Source organism: Pangasianodon hypophthalmus, chromosome 4, assembly GCF_027358585.1.
Source record: "Pangasianodon hypophthalmus isolate fPanHyp1 chromosome 4, fPanHyp1.pri, whole genome shotgun sequence".
Taxonomy (NCBI): domain Eukaryota; kingdom Metazoa; phylum Chordata; class Actinopteri; order Siluriformes; family Pangasiidae; genus Pangasianodon; species Pangasianodon hypophthalmus.
In genome coordinates, this window is record NC_069713.1 from 10209101 (window position 1) to 10222435 (window position 13335).

At 36.2% G+C, this 13335-nt stretch overlaps 6 non-coding genes and 2 pseudogenes across 6 annotated transcripts; all 8 read right to left on the bottom strand.

Moving 5' to 3' along the window:
• Positions 1-3611: 3611 nt before the first annotated feature.
• LOC128318241 (uncharacterized) lies at positions 3612-3800 on the bottom strand (annotated as a pseudogene).
• A 252-nt stretch (positions 3801-4052) lies between these two features.
• LOC113540729 (uncharacterized) lies at positions 4053-4245 on the bottom strand (annotated as a pseudogene).
• Positions 4246-4944: 699 nt separating this feature from the next.
• LOC128318228 (small nucleolar RNA U3) lies at positions 4945-5150 on the bottom strand. The gene has a single exon (XR_008301704.1). It is a non-coding gene; the product is annotated as a small nucleolar RNA U3 (small nucleolar RNA).
• Positions 5151-5965: 815 nt separating this feature from the next.
• LOC117597215 (small nucleolar RNA U3) lies at positions 5966-6178 on the bottom strand. Its single transcript, XR_008301711.1, has one exon. It is a non-coding gene; the product is annotated as a small nucleolar RNA U3 (small nucleolar RNA).
• A 2484-nt stretch (positions 6179-8662) lies between these two features.
• On the bottom strand, positions 8663-8875 carry LOC117597233 (small nucleolar RNA U3). Its single transcript, XR_004578141.2, has one exon. It is a non-coding gene; the product is annotated as a small nucleolar RNA U3 (small nucleolar RNA).
• Positions 8876-10551: 1676 nt separating this feature from the next.
• Positions 10552-10762, bottom strand: LOC117597212 (small nucleolar RNA U3). Its single transcript, XR_004578120.2, has one exon. It is a non-coding gene; the product is annotated as a small nucleolar RNA U3 (small nucleolar RNA).
• Positions 10763-11142: 380 nt separating this feature from the next.
• LOC117597224 (small nucleolar RNA U3) lies at positions 11143-11349 on the bottom strand. Its single transcript, XR_004578132.2, has one exon. It is a non-coding gene; the product is annotated as a small nucleolar RNA U3 (small nucleolar RNA).
• Positions 11350-12781: 1432 nt separating this feature from the next.
• Positions 12782-12994, bottom strand: LOC117597241 (small nucleolar RNA U3). The gene has a single exon (XR_004578150.2). It is a non-coding gene; the product is annotated as a small nucleolar RNA U3 (small nucleolar RNA).
• Positions 12995-13335: the final 341 nt, after the last annotated feature.

Sequence of the window (13335 nt, forward strand, 5' to 3'; positions counted from 1 at the left end):
GAAAGACTTCCGTTCTGGTGCAAGTTGATGTGCTTTTTATGTGAACCCTACCCCTATGCCTCAGAAATTATAACAACAAACAGCAATTTGCATTACTTTAATGTGAATTACTGTTGTCTATCAAGATGATTCTTAGCAGTGTTATTTAAGATCTTCAGTGCACTTTCCCACCAAACATGGCATGGCTCACCAACAAATCAAAACCCAGGACTATCTGTATTCTAGCCAAGCACAAATGTTGGTTTCCCAATCCGTAAAGCTAAACGTGAAAGTAGGCGTTTTTCTGGAGTTAAACAGGTACTGAGTAATGCTGATGACAGGTACTGAATAAGTAGGCTTGAGAAATAAAATACTACTTGAAATCTAAAAGAGTTTGAAATGAAACCAGGAATATTTCATCTGCCACTAAGATATTTGTGGCACTGGAGGTATGGCGGTGCAGTTGGAATCTTTGCTGCCTCACAACTCCAGGGTTCCCGTTTTGATCCTGAGCTCAGGTTTTGCATGTTAAACACTGCACCTGCCTGTTAGAAGGAGCGAAATAAAACCAATTTGTATTTCTAATTTATAGCCATAAACGATTCATAAAAGCTCTAACTGTTGTCATCATTCACTCATGTCAGTTGCTTTTAGCGTTGTAAGCAAGGAATTTTATATCATTGGACCTTTACATATTTTAGCTGAATGCAATTTATCTAAATGTTCAGCTTCACACCAGTTTAAACAGTGAAAAACAATTTCACACTATGGGAGTATATAGAATTAACAGACCTTTCAATAATTTTGAGATCATTTGTAGTAGTGGGTGTAAATTTAATGCTTCATTTGAAAGTCGCGCTAGAGAGGAAATGAAAATTCAGTAAAGTGCAAAATTGCCTGAGAATTTGATGTGATATCCTAACAGCATTGATACTGCTACTATTATGTCAATTAATGGGAATAATGGAGTTATATTATTTTTAATTTAGCATTTTATGCATCTCGTAACTGGATTTAAATGCTGGTTAAAGTAAACGCTAATGTGTGACACTTTATAGAAGCTTCCTGTGTGACTTGGCCTTTATTATCTATAACTTAATTTGTAGGTTTTTACTCAGCCCTTATTGCACCAGTCCACCTACTTCAGCATATTAATTTCTAACCTTGAAAGTTGCAACAGAGCACAAATGTGAAAAAATAGGAAACTGCGGTGGGTTTCAAACGAAAGCAACACACTAGCTAACCACCAAATTATGCTTGAGTCAGCACAGGACAGTTATCAAGACACACATAATTGCAGTGACCAATAGCATATTGGTCTTTCTGAGTCCATGATGAATGAACGAATGAAACAATGTGCTTTGCAGAGTTTTGCATTACATTGTCATTATACTAAGGCATGTAGGCTAAAAATCTAAATAAAATTTAGGGTAACAAAAATTAGTTGTGAAAAAGGGTTATACTAAAGGGTTTGTAATGAGGCTTAAAAAAAGATTTGAATGGACATTTTTTTGTTACAACATATTATTTCAACACAAGTCCAAACACAGCACAACCTGGTGGATTACAAAGAAAATTACAAAGAAGAAGTAAAACAAAGATGAATTACTTCAAGTCTCTTCATGTTAACACCTAAGTGTACACTTTTTCTATACTGTATACCAGGACCTCTCCGCTCCACATTAATGAAAGTGATCTATCAATGAATCTGTAATGCCAGTTATAATTTTATTCTATTCTCTTGTTGTGTATATGTTTCCAACATTTCAATAATGCTAGGTCTAGGATATAACAATTTAACATTTTTGGTTATGAAGTACCACTTATAATAGGACTATAATTGAGTTATGACATAAAACCAAATCAGCACCTTTAATTTTTGATTGTTCTTATAATAACCACTTTGATTATGCACTCCTTCCCTTATTCTTGATAAGAACTAGCAAATGTACATGAATGATTAAAACCCATGAAGAAAGCCAACCAAAATCCATCCATTTCCATTTTCCAATCCATGGTCAGAAGAACACATCCAGACTCAATACAACTAGAAAAACATAAAACAACCAAAACACATTTCCTAGTGAGACACTACAGAAACAATCCTAGAAAGCACAGTCTTAACATGTAAAGTCCTCAGACAGTAAACAACCCAAAATAACACACAGATCCTGAAGATGGTAGATTTTAGATTCTACACATAACAAATACTAAAATGAGCAGCTTTCCACATAAACTATGCTAAAAACAAAAAAACTATTCTTAAGTACTATGCTTAAGAATTATTTCGTAAGATTTACTTAGGTCAAGTATTACTGAAAGTCAGTACTTCTACTTTTACTCAACTACATTGTAATATAAAACGTAATTGTAAAAAACATAATTTTACACCTTGCACCGTGCACCAGTACACCTTGTACATGTAAACCTACAGTGATTCTGATTCTGGTAATATCACTTTTATAATACCGGTTTTATTACACCAGAAGCATCACATGCACTTCATATGTGAATAATCATGCAGCTTTCAGAGATTTGACATGTTGTTTCACATATAGTGCACGTTTTTATTTTCAGGGGGTGTTGTTTTCTCCCTGTGATCTTACCACAGGATTCACTTAATTTCACATGTTATATTTATAACATAACATAGCTTTTATTTCTTACACAATGAATAAATTTACATACGATCTTAGTTACATAACATATGTATAGCAATCACTCTGATCATGTACTCTTCCACTCATGCCTCATAAGAAGTAGAGAACATTCATCAAAGGTTAAGGCCTGTGGATGACAACTCACCAGCTGAAACTTAATCCCACCAAAACTGAACTGCTGTTCATCCCAGGTGATTCATCCCCATCTCAGGATCTCGCCTTCGGTTACCGCACACAACCTTGGGGTAACCATGGACAATCAACTCTCCTTCTCCTCTCACATTGCTAATCTAACACGCTCATGTCGATTTCTCCTTTATAACATCAGAAGAATTCGTCCATTTCTTTCCTCACAGGCCACACAGGTGCTTGTTCAGTCCCTTGTCATTTCAAGACTGGACTACTGCAACTCACTCCTGGCAGGTCAGCCTCTGAGCGCCATTCGTCCTCTGCAACTGATCCAGAATGCAGCTGCACGATTGGTTTTCAACCTTCCTAAATTTTCCCACACCTCCCCATTGCTGCGCTCCCTCCACTGGCTTCCTGTAGCTGCCCGCATCAGATTTAAAACACTGATGCTTGCCTACAAAGCCAAAAACGGACCAGCACCCACTTATCTCAAAGCACTTATCACACCTCGAGCGCCACCACGCTCCCTCCGATCCTCTAGCACTGCTCGACTGGTCCCTCCATCTCTCAGAGTACAAGGAAGGCATGCATCGAGACTCTTCGGCACCAAGGTGGTGGAATGAACTTCCCCTAGATGTCCAAACAGCTGAGTCACTGGCAGTCTTCAAATGACATCTAAAGACTTACCTCTTCATAAAATACTTAAATTAGCACTTTCACAAAAAAAAAAAAAAAAAAAAATCACCTCCTCAACAGAGTTTTGGACTGATGGTATTCCTAGTTTGTGACCTAGCGAGCCAATATCAGAATGTATTTTTGATAGACTTCAAAGCACTATTGTAAGTCTCTCTGGATAAGGGCGTCTGCCAAATGCCCTAAATGTAAATGTAAATGAACGAAACATTAGCCAAAACCAAAATCATGTTCAGAAGAGTGCATCAAAACCCATCATCGTGATTAGAGAGACACAACACTTCCACACCATATTTCCCAGTAAGACACTATAGAAATGATCCCTGAAAGTATAGTCTTAACTTTTGAAGACCTCAGACAGTAAACGACAGAAAAAAAACCACACAGATCCTGAAGACGGTAGAGTTTTAGAGTCTACACATAACACACAGAATTCACAGAACATTAATGAAATAGACCATAACACTTTTCTTTACAATACCTACATCAAAAAATATAAAGATACAAAATACACCTATAACTCTTTTCTAAATGAATTCAATTATTCTACACATCAACCATCTTTAACTTTTGACTGTAAATGTAGTTATTACTCTGATCATGCACTCTCACTTCCAATAAGAAACAGAAAACATTCAAGAGTTAAAGCCCATGAAAAAGTCACTAACTAATTTATGTTGAGAAGAGTGCATTAAAACTCATCACTGTGGTTAAAGAGACATAACACTTTCAAATCACATTACTCAGCTAGAAACTATAGAATGATTTCTAAAAGTATAGTTTTAACTTTTGAAGTCCTCAGACAGTAAACGACCCAAAATAACACGCAAATCCCGAAGACAGTAGATTTTTAGATTCTACACATAACACACACTAAAATGAACAGCTTTCTACATAAACTATGCTAAAACCAAAATCTATACTTACTATGATTAACTGCACGTAAAGTGCATGTTTTTATTCTCACATTATCCACCACCCCATGAATTTCTCATGATTTATTTATTTATTTTCATGTGATTTTGTCACATGATTAATTTGTTTTTACATGTGATTTTTCCCCCACGTTATTTAACAGATTAACTTTATACATGTGAGGGATGTGATTTAATTTCTCACGTGTCTTTGCACATGACTGAGTCACTTTCACATATCACAGTGCATGTTTTTATTTTCACATGCGAGATTTTTAACATTTTTCCCCCACATTATTCATTTTCACAGATAAACTTTACGCATGTGGGGGATGTGATTTTATTTCTCACACATGACCAGCTCATTTTAATGTGATCTTAGTCATACATCATACTTGCAGATTCAAACTCACTCACCGAACATATAAAATGCACTCCTATGCAATTTCAATGCTATATGGACAAAAAGCATAAAATTACAAAGCAAAACACCAACTACAAAGAAAACTAATAATTAAGGTATTAATATTGCCTTAAGTTTTTGTTTAGTTTTCAGTTAACTGGCAATAATCACTCTGATCATGCACTCTTCCTCACTATAAGAAGTACAGAACATTCATCAATAGTTAAAGCCAAAGAAATATCATTAACTAAAACCTGATTCATGTTCAGAAGAGTGCATCAAAACTCATCATTGTGATTAGAGAGACACAACACTTGCAAATCACATTTCCAAGACAGAAACTACAAAAATGATCCTTGAAAGCATAATCATAAAATTTGCATTCCTCAGACAGTAAACGACCCAAAATAACACACAAATCCTGAAGATGGTAGATTTTTAGATTCTACACGTAACACACACTAAAATGAACAGCTATCCACATAGACTATGCTGAAACCAAAAACTATACTTACTACGTTTCACTGCATGTTAAGTGCAAGTTTTTGTTTTCAAGTTGTCCATACTCCCCATGATTTTCTCACATGATTCATTTATTTTCACATGTGACATTTTTAACATGACCCATTTATTTTTACATGTGATTTTTAATTTTATACATGTGAGGGTTGTGGTTTTATTTCTCACATTTGTCTTTGCACAAAATCTATACTTACATACTACACTTAAGTATTATTTTGTAAGATTTACTTAGCATAAATCTATTCATATCCAGCTTGATAAGGCCAATTGTGGGGCTGCACACACACACACACACACACACACACACACACACACACACACACACACACACACACACACACACACACACACACACACACACACACACACACACTCTCTCTCTCTCTCTTCCTTTTAATGCAAAGCAATTTCACTTTTATTATACCGGTTCTTTTGCACCAGAAGCATCACATGAACTTCACATGTGAATAATCATGACTCCTGTGAAGTTTATACATATGGTTTCATGTGAAGGATATGTTTTAATTTTCATGCGCTTTTTCCCTGTGATTTTGTTACATGATCCATTTACTTTCACATAAGATATTGTTAACAAGATACATTATTTAATTCACACACAACTAATTTAACTACATGCAATCTTACTCACATACTAACATGCAAAAATCACTCAGAGCATGTACTCTTCCACCCATACTTCATAAGAAGTAGAGAACATTCATCAATAGTTATAACCCATGAAAGAATCATGCGCTAAAACCTAATACAGGTTCAGAAGAATGCATCAAAACTCATCATTGCGATTAGAGAAATATAACACTTCCAAGTCACAGTTCCTAGTAAGACACTACAGAAACAATCCCTGAAAGTACAGGCATAACTTTTGACTTCCTCAGAGAGTAAATGACCCAAAATAACACACAGATCCTGAAGATGGTAGCTTTTTAGATGCTACACATAACACACACTAAAATGAACAGCTATCCACATAGACTATTCTAAAAACAAAAACTATACTTACTATGTTTAACTGCATGTTAAGTGCATGTAACATCATACATTTGAGCTTGAAGTAATACACAGAACATGTATTCTGAAACATGAAACGCATCACTTTTTTTTTTGATAATACCCATACCAAAATATGCAAAAAATATTCCTCTTCATAAAAAATAAAGAACATTCGTTGCGAGCTAAAGTTCAAGAAAACAAAATTATTGCATCAGGTTCAGAAGAGTATATCAAAGCACATCAATGTGACTAGAGATATACCAAAAAAAAAAAAAAAAAAAAAAAAAAAAAAAAAAAAAATCACAGTTCCTAAAGAGATACTACAAACACAAACACTGAAAACATAGTTTTAATGCCACACTTCATCAGAGAGTAGAGCACTAAAGCAGAAAATTGTTTTTTATATGAATGAACAAATATTCCCTTCATGCTTTGCGCAGACAGGGCTGAGTTACTGCTGCAGTTAAAGGATCCTGCAGTTCCTCAATCAAACACCAGGTAGAAGAACATACACAGCTTTAGGACCGTCAGGTGAAGAAGTATCAACTTTTAGAGACTTTGACTTTTAAATTTTCCATTTAATGCTCATTTAGGTTCTTCCAAACTTTGAAAGCAACAGTCAAAAGACAAAATGTGTATAAAATATAATAGAAAAAAGTGTTATATGCTGTATTTATAACCAATAAATACAACTCTTATACAGAAAAATATGATAAATAAATGAAATGAATAAAGACAGTTTGAAACAACTAATTAACAAGCAGAGCTCACGATTAGCATATACATACAAATGAGCTCATATGACTTTGAAATTAACTACAAAACGTAACATAGACGACATGCTTCAGTGCGGGGTTTTTACAGTTTAGCAGGACCTTTCTCACACTGCTTACTATTTGCCCGAAGCGAGACAACTCCCACTCGATATCCTCGTTAGGAATAAACAGAGGAATGTTTGACACAGAAGCTTTGGTTGTTCTTGCACCCAGCGGCGTAACAGAATAAAGCTCTCCACCATTATTTCGTCTTCAGTCAGCTGATGCACGATCTCCCTGTCTTTTACAAACACCACCATGGCTTTATTCATCCATGATGCCGGCACGATGTTTTCACATCCGACACCCTCTCCTACTGCCAGTAGCACCTGCTCCACCAAAAGGCCAACAGCTCCCTGCGGTGACAAATGAATCTATTTTCACTGCTTGCTTGTTAGTGGTCCTCCTAGTGATTGTGCTTTTAAGTTTCAACACACTAAGAAAAGTTTTCTGGATTAGAAAAAGCTCATTCGCTCTGTCACCACGCTCCACTCTCACCCACTGACTCCCGGCATGGACCAGAGAGAGAGAGAGAGAGAGAGAGACTTTTTGTTACATTTGAAGATGCCTTTAATGCATCAGTTTTGCATATTTACATGTTTTAAAACCCCTCAGACTCTAAAAAACCCAAAACTCCTTCAGTCTTAAACTGATTTCAATCCATAGATCCATATGAAAGGCCGTGATCCAGTTTAAAGAGTCTTTCCTCTTGCTGATGTCCATTTTCTGAGTCTCAGTCTTCTGCTTGGTGAGAGCACTTTTCGTTTTTTTCCGCATGTTGTGCTGATTAACAAATCTTGCGTTATCGGGAAGCAGCTTGAGGGTGATGCATTTGTTTGACCTTTTGTTGGTGTGTGTGTGCTGTGGTGTACAGGTCCTCAGGCTGTTTCTGTCCTCAGGTTTCTGAAGTGTCAGAAAATCTTGGCTGATCTGATGTGATCTCTCCGTGCTGCATGTGTGTGAGCTGTTCTCCACCTGTAGCTCCTGTACTGCACACTGGCTCTTCACTCTCCTGCATCCCCACATTCACTCATTCACTGCTGTTTCTCACTTTCTTCACTTTCTTCTCTTTTTCCTGTCCTCAGCTCTACTGTGTTAACCTTCACATGGAAATAATCCCAACTGGTGTGAAGTTTACACGTGTGGTTTTCAGACACTTCACATGTCGTTTCACACATAGCATGTGTGTTGATTTTAACCTGATCTTTTTTCCATGATTCACTTTCACATCATATTTTAATGATTCTTTTTATGTGACTCTATATTTATTTTATATTCACATGGAAACTTTACACACATAGTGCAGGTAGTTTTATTTTGCCTGCATGATTTTTCCCATGATACATTTATTCTCATATATGATTACATTCAAATGACTTAACATACTTTTAGCTTATATCACATCAGCATTTTTAATATGTTACAATAAAAAGCACACCCATATTGTCCCCTTACTACTTAAAACAACCCCAAACAAAAACATTACAGACTTAAAACTGTTGTTAAACTAAACAATACGTAATCAGTTAAACAACAATCACTCAGAACATGTATTCTTCCTCTAGCACGTCTCAAGAAGTGAAGAACATTCATCAGTGATTAAAGCCCATGAAAGAATCATTAGCCAAAACCTGATTCATGTTCAGAAGAATGCATCAAAACTCGTCATTGTGATTAGAGAGACACAACACTTACAAATCACATTTCCTAGTTAGACACTATAGAAATGATCCCTGAAAGTACAGTCTTAACCTCACACTTCCTCAGACACTCGAGCACTACAAATATCACACAGATCCTGAAGATGGTAGATTTTAGATTCTACTTAAATACGTAAACACTACGCTTAAGTATTATTTCGTAAGATTTATTTAGGTCGATTCTTACTGAAAGTCAATACTTGTACTTTTACTCAACTACACTGTAACATTAAACATAATTGTAAAAACATAATTTTATTCTATTCAATTCAATTCAATTTTATTTGTATAGTGCTTTTAACAATGGACATTATGACAAAGCAGCTTTACAGAAATAAATGGATTCACAAAAAATATATTGTAAATATGTGAATTTATCCCTAATGAGCAAGCCAGAGGCGAAGGTGGCAAGGAAAAACTCCCTGAGACAATATGAGGAAGAAACCTTGAGAGGAACCAGGCTCAAAAGGGAACTCATCCTCATCTGGGTGCAATTATAAATAAATTCCTTCTATTACTGTGTACTATATGGACAAATAGTGCAATTGTGCAGCCAGTAAATTCATCACTGTTTTTGCAAGAAGTCCAGTTGGTTAAAATCTATCCGCTGTCCACTGATGGAGTCCTGAGTACGAAGCTGCTCGTGGCAACCACAGCCCCAAAGCCACTACAGCAATCGCGGTCCCAGGCCATTACAGTACAGCTCCCAATATGTGATCCCCAAGCCATCTCCACAGCCCCCAGATGGCACCATCCCCAGCAAAACAAACAGTTCTTCAGGCAGTCCATATGGGGCCACCCCCAGCAGCAGCAAGCGAACTCAACCGATGAGAACTCCAACCAGAAGTAGGGCATCAGGATGGGTCAAGCAGCGAGGAGGAGCAGAAGGGGTCAGGATCACTGGCATCTCAGAAATAGCATGTGTAGGTCGACAGAGAGTGAGAGAGAGATGGAGAGAGAGGGAGAGATTGTTAGGTAAGCTTTTGTCCTCTAATGGTTAAGAACAATGTACTTTGTGTGCAGAGTGCAAGCAGGGACTCCGGCAAGACTAGCTATGACAGCATAACTAAAAGGGAGAGCCAGAAGCTAACACAGACATGAGGGTGCCCTGGGACATAAGGCAGCCAGCCACTCCACCGTCGACAAACCTGAGTAATTTTACACCTTGCAGTTCCATTTAGACCTAAATAAAATGCTCACGTGAACAATTTACACATAAATCCGTTCATATCCAGCTCAGTGAGGCCAATTGTGGGATCAAGAAGCTCTGCGCGCACACACACACAACACCACACACACACACACACACACACACACACACTTCCTTTTAATGCAAAGTAATTTCACTTTACCGGTTCTATTACACCAGAAGCATCACATGAACTTCACGTGTGAATAATCATGACTCATGAAGTTTACACATGTGGCTTTTTCACATGTTGTTTTACATGAAGTGCATGTTTTTATTTTCACATGTGAAATTTTTCAAGTTTTCCCCACATTATTTATTTTTACAGATAAACTTTACACATGTGGGGGATGTGATTTTATTTCTCACACATGGCTTCTCACATGATTAATTCAGTTTCATGTGAGCTTTGTCACATATCATACCTGCAGACTCAAACTCACTCACAGAACACATATGAAACTCTCTTATACTTCAACGCTGCATGACAAAAAGCATGAAAGTTAATATTTAAGGCATCTTAGCTCTGTTTAATAATCCCTCTGATCATTCTCTCTCCCACCAACACTTCATAAGAAGTAGGAAACATTCATCAATGGTTAAAGCTCATTAAAGAATCAATAACCAGAACCTGAGCAATGATCAGAAGAGAGCATCAAACTCATCATTGTGATTAGAGACAACTAAGATTTTCAAACCACATTTCTTAAGGGGACACTATACAAAGATTCATAAAAGTATAATCACAACTTTTGAAGTCGTCAGACAGTAAACGACCCAAAATAACAAACAAATCCCAAAGATGGTAGAGTTTATATTCTACACATAACACACTCTAAAATGAACAGCTATCCACACAGACTATTCTAAAAACAAAAACTACACTTACTATGTTTAACTGCATGTTAAGTAGCTGATTTGATTTTGCACACACGGCTTCTCATGTTCAAGTGATCTTAATCGCATATCATACTTGCAGACTTGAGTTCACTCACAGGACACACACACACTATCTTAAAATTGCACAGACAAAAAAAAAACCCAAACACACACAAAACATAAAAAGAAAATTAACAACATCCAAGACAAAATCACTTTCAGTTTTTGGGCAAGTTTTAGTCATAATAACCACTCAGATCATGCACTCCTCTACTCTATAAAAAAAAGAGAACAATCATCAAAGGTTAGAGCTCATGAAAGAATCATTAGCCAAAACCTGATTCATGTTCAGAAGAGAGCATCAAAACTCATCATTGCGGTTAGAGAGACACAACACTTTCAAATCACATTTCCTAGTTAGACACTATAGAAATGATCCCTGAAAGTATAGACTTAACTTTTGAACTCCTCAGACAGTAAACGACCCAAAATAACACACACATCCTGAAGACGGTAGATTTTCAGATTCTACACATAACACACTCTAAAATGAACAGCTATCTACATAGACTATTCCAAAATATATACTTAATATGTTTAACTGCATGTTAAGTGCATGTAACATCATACATGTGGGCTTGAAGTCACACACAGAACATCAATGAAATACATCACTTTTTTTTTTTTTATAATATCCATATCAAAATACATAAAACTACAAAAAGCATTTACAGCACAACTTTAAACCAGCTATTGCAGAAACAAGTGAACACTTCAGCCATCTAATATTTGATTATAGCCATAGCTATCACTCTGATCATGCACTCTCCCTCACTATAAGAAACAAAGAACATTCAACAAAATTTAAAACTCATGAAAGAGCCACCAGGTTCAAACCAGTTCATGCACAGAAGAACACATCAGACATCATAATTATGGCAAAAGACTCACAATAGAAAAATAGAAAAAAAGACTTCAAATAACACACAGATCCTGAATATGGCAGGCTTTTGATTCTACATATAACACACATGCAAATGAACAGATATCTACACAGACTATCCAAACATCAGAAATGACATGAATTCATTTTGGAAAAAAAGCAGAAAATTGCTGTTTATATGCAAATCCAAATTTACATCAGAATCCAGTACTATAGAAACAAAGCCCAAAAGCATAGCTTTACTCACACACATCCTCAGACACTCAAGCACTTCAAATAACACACAGAATGTGGTGGTTTTCTACATATAACACACATGCAAATGAACAGCTATCCACACAGACTATCCAAACATCAAAAATGACATGAATTCGTTTTGAAAAAAGCAGAAAATTGCTTTTTATAGGAATGAATGAACATTCCCATCACGCTTTCCGCCCACAGGGCTCAGTTACTTCCTCTATCAAACGCCAGGTAGAAGAACATACACAGCTTTAGAACTGTGAGTTGAAGTATCAACTTTTTTCTAGGTCATTACATGAAAGAAAGAGAGAGAGAGAGAGAGAGAAAGTATGTAGAGAGAGACTTTTTGTTACATTTGAAGATGCCTTTAATGCATCGGTTTTGCATATTTACATGTTTTAAAACCCCTCAGACCCTTCACCCTCCCACCCAAAAACCCAAAAACTCCTTCAGTCTTAAACTGGAAGTAATCCCAACTGGTGTGAAGTTTACACATGTGGTTTTTAGACACTTCACATGTCACACGTGTGTTGATTTTAACGTGATTTTTTCACTTTTACTTTCACTTTATATTTCTTGCCCCTTTTTAACACATTACACTAAAAACCACCCCTATGAGGGCTACAGATAATAACCCCAGCAAAAACATAAGCGTTAAACACATATCATAAGCATAAAAAGAGCATAGTTCTATTGCTATAATCACTCTGATCATGTACTCATCCCCTTACACTTCCTAAAAAGGGAAGAACCTTCATCGAGGATTAAAGCAATCAAAAGAAACAACAGCTTCAATCTGATTCATACTCAGAAGATCACATCAAACCTCATCATTGCAATTATAGAGACACAACACCTTCAAATTATATTGCCTAGTTAAAAACTATAGAAATTATCCCTGAAATTATAGTCTTAACATCACACTTCCTCAGTCAGTCGAGCACTACAAACATCACACAGATCCTGAAGATGGTAGATTTTAGACTCGAGATTTTACACACACACACACACACTTCCTTTTAATGCAAAGTTATTTCACTTTACAGGTTCTATTACACCAGAAGCATCAGATGATCGTCACATGTGAATAATTATGACTCGTGTGAAGTTTACACATGTGGCTTTTAGGGATTTCATGTTGTTTTACATGAAGTGCATGTTTTTATTCTCATATGTAAAATTTTCACCCACACTATTTTTGCATTGAAAAAAAAAAACACACACAACATGCAAAAAATTAACAACATTCAAAACA